Genomic DNA, 7,533 nt, shown 5'->3' with positions numbered 1-7,533 from the left:
CTGAATAGGTCAGTTGGAGAGAAAATGAACTATATAGGTGGCGTGCTAAACTAGATAAAATTGCTCAGGACTCAGCACTGAATAGTTGTTTAAAGTAAGACAATAGAATTTCTTTTCACATAACAGTTCTGTGACTTTGAACAGTGTCCTTTCCTCTAATCAATATTGATGGAGAGCTGCTGTCTAAGAGCATAAAAACTCCACCAAAGATAGTTAATTCCAATGATGAAACAACTTCATTTAAACAATATGCTGATGTCAATTTTTCGTCATGTAGGTCATTTACCTCCTAAGATTAAAACAATTTGGGAGATGATTTAATACTCCATTTAGAAATCTGTCAGATGTGTACTCTGAGTTCAACAGCATCTGATAATGTTAACTGAAAAAAAAAATCCTTCTCGATTAGGAGGAAATTAGATCACAAGGAAAGAAAACTAATAAAATAAAGATTTAAATCTGAGTCTGAAATTTCTGGCATACTTTCTTGGAATGTAGATGTGCTGCAGACTCTTTGGTTCCTCTTAGATTCTCTTCATCCCACATGGAATGCCTTGGGAAGGAATGGGGTTCGTTAGAGATACCCATGAACTTAGTCCAGGACAATTTACGACTGACTATCCCAGGAACTTTTCTTTTTCCCTGTGCATACGTGCTCCATATTCAATTCTGGTAGAGGGAGATGAAGTGGAGGGAGCAAAATGTTATTGGAGTTTTGATATTAACAAGCATTGCAGTCCACTGCCTGGGGCTTGGGACTGTCAGCAGATGGTCTTGGCAAAAAATTGAGACAGCTCCTAACCATCTGGTCATTCCTTCTGAGGTTTCACTTCCATGGTAACCGTGGTTCTTCATTCCTACTTCTCCAGAAGAGTGTGTAAAATTGGCTTCCTTCTCATGTCTACTTTGGGCATTCCTTCCCTAAAGCAAGGTCTATATACTACCTATGTACATTTTATTAGTTTTTTTTTTTTACTTTATATTTTTAGATTTATTTATTTGAGAGAGAGCACACATGAGAGTGAGAGAGAGGGAGAGAAAACATGAGGTGGGGGAGAGGTTGTGGGAGGGGGAGAAGCAGAGGTTGTGGCGGGGGTCAGGGGGGCTCAATCTCAGGACCCTGGGACCATGACCTGAGCCGAAGGCAGACACTTAACTACTGAGCCACCCAGGCGCCCCTGTATTCTTCTATTTTAATAGAAGATGCAAAATAAATGAAAATGGAGTCTCAAAGATAAAGATATTGTGAAATAAGTAGTTTACAATGTGAATTTCTTATGAAAACATGAGATTAGAAACTGTAGGTGAAGGGGCCGAGCTGTTTAATGAAGTAATTACCACCTAAGAAATTTGTCATAAGTGTGAAAGTGTTTTGAAAAAAATATTAGTTTTGGGGCGCCTGGGTGGCTCAGTGGGTTAAGCTTCTGCCTTCGGCTCAGGTCATGAGCCCAGGGTCCTGGGATCAAGGCCCGCATTAAGCTCCTTGTTTGGTGGGGAGCCTCTTCTCCTTTTCCCTCTGCCTGCCACTCCCTCACTTATTCTCTCTCTCTTTCTGTCAAATAAATAGATAAAATCTTTTTTAAAAATATTAGTTTTTACTTGATTGATCCAGGCAATACTAAAGAGGGTAAGGGGTTGAATCTATAGACTTCTTTGCATAATGCCCTGAGAAGTCAAGTAGGGCCAACCCTCATCATCAGCTTATGCTCTTACTAAAAAGACTTCAGAAGCCTTCATTTTCTCAAAGCTCATCTGAAACAATAATACCATTGATCCTTTCTACATAAAGTAATAGTTCCTTTACTAGTTCATGTTCACAAAGTGGGTATAAAAAGACTTTAATAAAGGACAGAAAGAGCTTCTGATTTCAACTGAATTTACTCAGTGCTCATGGAATGTATATGATGGGTGAAACATGATGGCAGGCAATGTGAGAGAGGGTAGAAAGCTGAGCAAAACAGAACCTACTTTCAAGGTTTTCCCGATTTACCCAGAAGAGAACAGACATAACAGCTTTAATAGTGTGGGGAGAGCTACATTAGAAATAGAAATAAAGCTTTATGGGATCATTGAGCTAATGGTGACTGATGTTATTGGAAGGACCTCACAAAAATGGTGATCCTTTTCTTGTTTGTTTGTTTGTTTGTTTGTTTTTTAAAGATAAAGAGAACTTAGCAGGTAGAAACAGGGTACTCTGATCTGAAGAAAAAAAGTTACAGAGGCATGAAGATATGTGATACACTTAGAGACCCTCCAGCAGCCTGGAGTAGAGATCACAAACTCAAATGCCTGCAGGTCATACAGGTCACTCAAATGTGTGAGGTGAGTTGGGTTGGGATGCAAGATAGGGTGGTAAGGACAATGAGGAACTGGTAAAATAATGTTTCAAGAGAGGTAAGAAATGTGGATTTTTGCAAAAACTCTCCCAGTTCTTTAAATGGTGACAGTTAATACCCACAAACACACACATACACATGTCCACACACAGTAGTACTGGGTGAGCCAACATGATGCAGCATGTCTTTGGATAAGATTGTTTGTGGCCCCCAGTTTATGAATTTGGAGAAGAGCATACAGTGTCCATGGGGTAAAGATAAGGGGCTAGGGAGAGGCACGACAGGCCTCTGAGGAATTAAGTTGGAGCTACATTGTGAACAACACCTTGCTCTGGAGTCATTGTTTCATCGTTTGGGGCTCATTGTATCACTGAAGTATTTTAAGCCCAATGCACTCTCAAATTTGCATTGCCAAGTGATCCAATCTAGAACCAGTAAAGTGGGGTTTGGATTGAAGAAGATGAAACTAGGATAGGGAGACTGTTTACAGGGGTTACTAAAATAATCTCAGGTAGAACCAAAGGAGGATCTGAAAGCTTTGAGAGCCACTGAGGAGGAACATCAAAAGGACAGAGAGACCGACTAGTTGTGTGGGTAACGCATGTCAAGGATGCTCTGGAGATTTCAATTTAAATGATGGGTGTGAGGAAGTGCCATTAGCTGGGAAAGAACAGGAAAAGAGGAGGATTTGTGCTGGGAAGGAAAGGCTTCCATCTTGAAGTGAGGAAGCTCTGAGGCATGCCTGTGGAGATGTTGAGTCCTGAGTAACCAGGAATACGGACTCTGTGGTCAAGCAGAAGCCAGTGGAAATCTGGGCTCTTCTGGTGACCAGGGTGACCTGGGCTATGTTAGTTGCTTTCCCTCTGATTCAGTTTCTCAAACTGTAAGATGAGTGTTATCAGAGCATCTACCTCATAGGGTCAGGGTGAGGATTAAATGAGTTCACACCTGTGAAGCACTAACAGCACACCCAGCATGTGTAGGTCCTTGATATGTGGCTATTGTAATTCATACCTGGACGTTGAGTCATAGGGTTAGAAAGTTCAAGCTCCTTAAATAATTCTGTTTGATGAAAGATAGGATTAATACCACACACATGGCAGGGGTGAGTCTTCAGAGGGGAGGGTCAATTGGGGTCACTTGTAGGGGTTGGAGGCTGCAAGAGAAAGCTTATTTTTTTTTTTTTTTTTTTTTTTAAAGATTTTATTTATTTATTTGACAGATAGAGAGATCACAAGTAGGCAGAGAAGCAGGCAGAGAGAGAAGGGGAAGCAGGCTCCCCGCTGAGCAGAGAGCCCGATGCGGGGCTCGATCCCAGGACCCTGAGATCATGACCTGAGCCGAAGGCAGCGGCTTAATCCACTGAGCCACCCAGGCGCCCCTGAGAGAAAGCTTATTTATAGCGTTTTATTTTAAGGTAATTTATAGTGAGGCTTTTAAAGCAGTGTCTAAAAGGTTTCCCTCAGCATGATGAGGGTCAGATGAGGTCTCAGTTATGTACTAGCGATAACTCCGTTGAGTGCAGACTCTTTCCTGAAATCTCCTGGAATACAGAGCTCTGTGGTTTACAATCACTGAGAATCACATTAGAATCTTAAATCACATTGGGATTACCTGTGGGGCTTCAAAAACTACAGACGGTAAAGTGATCTGAAGACAGGTCTTGGGTGGAGTCCCAGCACTGCCTTCATCTAACATAGCTTCAGAGTTAAGAACCACCGTCCTAGATTCTAGTGAACTGTGGGTCCAGCAGAGACTCACCATGTAGGTTTAAAGAGTGTAGTGATGAGTAACCCACGTACTGGGTTCAAGCAGATTGGTTTTTGCATGCTGGATCTTCTTTCAGAATCTCTGTACCTTTGCAGAGTTAGTTGATTTCTCTGAGACTCAATTGCCTTGTCTGAAAATGGCAATCTTGACTTCTCTTGTGTTGTTATTGTGTTTATAGGCAGTTAGCCTACTGCCTAGTACACTAAGAGCACCACATGGAAACTATTTGTATTGTTATTTATACTGTTATTGAGGATTATGATGCCATCTTCTACATAATAACCTAGATTCACAGACTACATTACAAACCTCTATGAATAATGAAGTATACGCTTTTACATTGTAGACAATAACAATTTATATATATTCTCAAAGACTAAAGAAAATTTCAGAGAACAAATGTGACAAAACCCATTACCAAACTATAGTCACACTAACTTAATTCAGAAAACAAACACGTAAATGCTTATTATATCTATTTAAATATGAATAATATTGGTATTTATTCCACCTTAAAAAATAGTCTCTTGGGCCCATATCCATTCCATTCCTCCACTCCCCTTAACAGTAAAACTTTTTGGAAGAATTGTATATATTGCCTGTCTCCAATTCTGTCTCCTGTTTTCTCTTGAACCCAATCCAAACATATCTTACCTTCACAATGTATTAAAACCACCCTTGTCCAGTTAGCAATAACTTCCATATTATGCAATCTAATAATCAATTATTGGTTCTAAATGTACTTGTTCTAGCTCAACATTTGACACATTAGAATAGTTACTACTCCTTCAGATGTTTTCTTCACTTGACACCTGGAACAAAACTCTCTAGGTTTTCCTCCTACATCACTGGTTGCCCCCTCTTAATCTCCTTTGCTGGTACTTTCTCTCCTCCCCAGCTTCTTAACATTGGACTATACAAAACTGAGTCCTCATCACTGCTCAATGTATACTCACTTCCTTGGTGAACTCAAGGTTTTGAATGCCATCTCTATGATGACAAACATCTATGCCCATCCTCTATGCCCATCCTGACCTATCCCTTGTACTCCAGGCACATATACTCAGCAACCTGGTATTCATGTTCATTGGATGTCTGCCTCATAGTTAGCTCAATCCTAATGTGTACAAAACTGAGTGTCTCCAACTTGAGTTTCTCACAGTATTCATCTTTTCAGCTCAAAATTAACTTTGTTCTACCAGTTGCTCAGGCCAAGAGTAATCTTTGACTCCTCCTCTTTTCTCGTATCTCACATCCAGTTCCCTGGTATATCCTGTTGGATACACCTTGAAAAGTATCCAGAATTTGACCACTTTGCATCATTTTATCATTTGAGGATAGAGAGCTAAATAGTCAGGGCCAGATTGTGGAGGCACTTGAAAGCCCTGATAAAAAATGTAGTTTCAATTCTAATATTATAAAGTTTTGACCTGAAGAATGGCATGATTAAAATTTTTAACAAATTCACTTTGTTGGTGGTATGAAGGATAGATTCAAGGGTAGTGTGTGGGCAAGAATAGAGGCTCAGGAATTTTTTTTTTTTTTCTAGTCCAAAAGAAGTTCTGTATTACAAGAGCAAGATTTTGGGGGTTGGGGTAGAGGGATGGGTCTATGGCTTTTCCCCAACACCATTTAAGCCCTTCTAACTCAGAAATTTCAGTTAGTCTTGTTAATTCCAAATTAGGCAGACCAGGATTGTTTCCACCATTAGAAGTGGGAGACGGGAGAGGTGACCTCATCTGCCCAATCTGGTTACAATGTTGACTCTGCCAAATTCCAGCCAATGGGCAGATGCTTCCACTTTCTTTTCCACCAACTATGTGCCCTCTCCCTTCCCTAGAATCCTGATTCACAAATCCAAACTGGGGATTTGTGGCTCAAGGCCAAGTGCAAGGGAGCTGGGAAGAGGCTATAGGAGGGTAGTATAGGTAAGAGATGATTGAAACCGACTCCAAGATGGCAGCAGTAAAGTTGGACAAGAGGGCATAAGTACTTCAGGTGAAATGAGGAGGTAGAATTGATATAAATTGGTCACAGTGAGAAGTTACATGTGAAAGAAATGAAGGCATTTAGATAAACGTGGGCATTCTGGCTTGGGTTCTTACATAGATGGCTTCATTCACTAAGAATGGAAATACAAGAGGCATAGACTTGGGAATTCGACAAATACTATATTAAATTTTGGCTATATTGGAGATTCCTGCAGGACATCTAGGCTTTGATTCAGAAGGTAGTGATTGGAACTCGGGAGAAAGATCTGAACTCATACAGATTAGGGCATCATTTTGGCTCATGGAGACTACGTTCTGCCAAGTCACAGAGCTAATAAGAGTTAGAACAGGATCAAATTCAGGCCCTCTGGCTTAAGAGTCAGCGCTGTTAATGACTATGTTCTAACACAAATTATTTCCCTACTCCTTGCTTTCCACCCCCACCTTGAAAGACAAGACTTCACAATCTTGTGACACCACCCTCTAAACAAGCTTCTTAAGGAGGTCTATATATAGTTTCTTAGCCCTGACTATCTAGGTGATCCTATAAAACTTTCCTTTCCTTAATAGCCAAGTGTCTTTATGTGACCTGGTAGGGTGTTAGCTAACTAACTTTATGGTGGTAATAATTTTACCAAAAAAAAAAAGTATATCAAACCAATATGTTGTATACCTTAAACTTACACAATGTTACATGTCAATTTATATTTCAACAAAGAAGAAAAAAAAGTGTATTTTAAAGGTAGTCTCTGCTCCTTAATTTGTGACCTTTTGTTCACGTCTCAACTCTTTCAACTCACAATTCCGGTTTCTTTCCACAAACTTAATTTATTCAAAGTCACAGATGAATTCTTCATTACCAAATCTAAGGGAGAGTTTTAGTTTTCACTTATTTAAGCTTTCTATAGAGCACTGATAATCTTATATACATCCTCTTCTGTGCTTGTGTGTGTGTGTATAAATGTGTATGTATTGAGGGAAAGAGAGAGAAAGCCATGACAGAAAGATAAAGTGTAGAAAACCAGAAGGAAATAAGTAATCATAATTATACCACATACACAGAGCTCATCTATAGACATCCATTTTTTATACAATCTACTCCCAATCCTAAAATTTTGTGCTGGAAAATTTCAGGGAAGAGCTCTAATTTTGAGGAAAAGAAAATTTCTGAGGTAGCTTATTGAACATGGCTTTGTATGCCCGGCTACCCCCTCTCTGGTAGTCATCTAAAACCAAAAGGGGAAAAAAACCAACAACAATAAAAAACAAAAACAAAGAAAACTCTTCAACTCTATCTTCAGTTAAACAGAAAACAGATAGGGTGCCTAGGTGGCTCGGTGAGTTAAAGCCTCTGCCTTTGGCTCAGGTCATGATCTCAGCGTCCTGGAATCGAGCCCTGCATTGGGAGGGGGGGAGGGGGGGAGGGGGGCCTCCGC

This window comes from Martes martes (genome assembly GCF_963455335.1).
Source record: "Martes martes genome assembly, chromosome: 4".
Classification (NCBI taxonomy): Eukaryota; Metazoa; Chordata; class Mammalia; order Carnivora; family Mustelidae; genus Martes; species Martes martes.
This window is presented reverse-complemented; position numbering follows the sequence as displayed.